The sequence below is a fragment of the Lupinus angustifolius genome, chromosome LG11 (assembly GCF_001865875.1).
Source record: "Lupinus angustifolius cultivar Tanjil chromosome LG11, LupAngTanjil_v1.0, whole genome shotgun sequence".
Taxonomy (NCBI): domain Eukaryota; kingdom Viridiplantae; phylum Streptophyta; class Magnoliopsida; order Fabales; family Fabaceae; genus Lupinus; species Lupinus angustifolius.
Window position 1 is genome coordinate 749,909 of NC_032019.1, and position 202 is coordinate 750,110.

The following is a 202-nucleotide window of genomic DNA, read 5'->3' on the forward strand; positions in this document are numbered from 1 at the left end:
CCAACTTCAATCTATTAGCCAAAACTTTTGAGAGAATCTTGTACAACAAACTGACAAGAGAAATCAGCCTAAAGTCTTCGATCATATTAGGACTAAGAATCTTTGGAATAAGAGCAATGAAAGAGAAATTAAGACCCTTAGGATTTTTTGCATTCTCATGGAACTCCTTCAAAAACAACAAATATTATTATAAAGAAGGTCC